This window comes from Papaver somniferum, unplaced genomic scaffold (assembly GCF_003573695.1).
Source record: "Papaver somniferum cultivar HN1 unplaced genomic scaffold, ASM357369v1 unplaced-scaffold_7, whole genome shotgun sequence".
Taxonomy (NCBI): Eukaryota; Viridiplantae; Streptophyta; class Magnoliopsida; order Ranunculales; family Papaveraceae; genus Papaver; species Papaver somniferum.
The window spans coordinates 1,477,327-1,479,209 of NW_020649859.1; the positions used below are offsets into that span (position 1 = coordinate 1,477,327).

Genomic DNA, 1,883 nt, shown 5'->3' on the forward strand with positions numbered 1-1,883 from the left:
GCTCCTCCAATAGCACTGATGGTTGTAACGTAATGGATTAACCCCTGCGGCGAATAAGATGGAACAATTAAAACAATATTAAAACAAAACAAAACAAAACATAAGAACAGATTTAAGTTTGGGGTTCGTGGACAACGGAGAGCTAAGAGAGAAGAAACTGAATTTAGTCAGGAAAACAACCGATTGAGTTTGGGGTTCTGAGGGTTCTGGCTAGAGCATGCTTCACACCCTTCGCACATAACTCCACATCCCAACCTAAATAAACTGACCAAGGCCCTTGTGATATGTGCCATCAAGTGTTGGTTCTACTTTGCAAATTCTTCAAAGTTAGGTAATCAATTAGCTCGTCTTTGTACTGGAGTGTTGATTTCGAAACAACAAGCTTTCATATCTCGTTTGAACATATTTCTGAGACCTCCAGAACCTTTAGTGCATTTTACGAACCCAATACTTTTTAAATCTGTTGCTTACAAAACTTCTGCAACTGTGGGATTACACACTTTCCATCTTAAACGGTTAATTAAAAAGGCTACTCAAACTTTTCTCTAGCCAAGTTTTCCCGGTAAAGAAACTTCAAAAAGTTCTTAAGCTCTGCCTGATGAATACATATGACCTCCAAAGTAAATTAAATGTTGTTGAGGGTCGATTGCAGGTCGTCAAAATTAGTAAAAGAAAACTCCTAGCAAGTTATTTCCATTTAAGTTGCAGGAGAAAGCTTAACCTCGGTATAATACTTGAAAATATCCCGGTGTTCATCCTTTGCAGGGTGCAATTTAGGTTCCGCGGAGGCAAGAGCAGGTATCATATCACCCTCATGGAGAAACAGTTCAAACCCCCATATAAGTTTCTTAAATAACACCCCAGTATGATTCGTCACCCTACAATGGCAATACATTAGTTTCAAATGAAAGAATCAATACAAATTGCACGGCATCGTTCCAATGGACATGCAATGCCAAGCACCAAAGTAGCAGCGTCAGTGTCTATACATATAACTTTCTCTCATTTTTATTGAAAGGACCAAAAATAAACCAACGCAAAGAAAAAATCTATAATACTTTGCCATGATATACCTATCAACATATTCTTTCCCAAACCACTCACTCACAGTTGAAAATTATACACACAATTATTTCCCAAGCAATGAAATTTGTTAAATCCTATGATCTTTTGACAACTAATAATATTATCCCCCTAGGCCTGTTTGTTTCATGGAAAACCTACTACGGATGAGTCATGTTGTATGCAAAGAGATGGTAACTATACAATTAACAATTTCTTACTGGATGATTAATGTTGACAAACAGTTATCCAAAGAGATTTATGCTTACCAAAGTGCATATTATTTGGAGGCTAAAGAAATAGATATTACGCTGATTATCAAAATAGATATTATTTGGAGGCTAAAGAAATTAGCGATATATGAAAACTCTAGTATCTTCAGTCCCAGACTTGTAATGTTCGATTCACCAAATTGATCTTTAAAATTAATTAGAGATCATCAAGGTAAAATTCTAGGGTTTCTGTGAATCTGTATGTTTACCTTCTTCTTGTATCATTCTCAATCGTCTTTCTGATTCAACTACGACGTATAAATATGAATCTATTATAACAACCTATATCACACATAGAAAAGAAGCACAATAAGGAACACAGAGAAGTAAGAAACCTTAGGCATCTGCGTTAGAGAAGAAAAGCCAAGGTTTTGGAAGACATAAGCGTTTATATGACACGGAAAAAATACACCCACCCAATATTCTGTCCACCTACATCGACCCGCCTAACAATACCCTAGACGTCCAATGAAAAACACCATCTGGAGCTTCCCGACCGCCGGATCGGGGTCCCCGTCGAACGACGTCCGTCTGATAGCCTTAGCTATC

General features: G+C 37.4%; 1 long non-coding RNA gene across 1 annotated transcript; it reads right to left on the bottom strand.

The window, feature by feature from the left end:
- On the bottom strand, positions 1-1,666 carry LOC113343863. Its single transcript, XR_003357454.1, has 3 exons — positions 1,544-1,666; positions 722-878; positions 1-44 (listed from the first exon to the last, which is right to left on the bottom strand). It is a non-coding gene; the product is annotated as an uncharacterized LOC113343863 (long non-coding RNA).
- Positions 1,667-1,883: the final 217 nt, after the last annotated feature.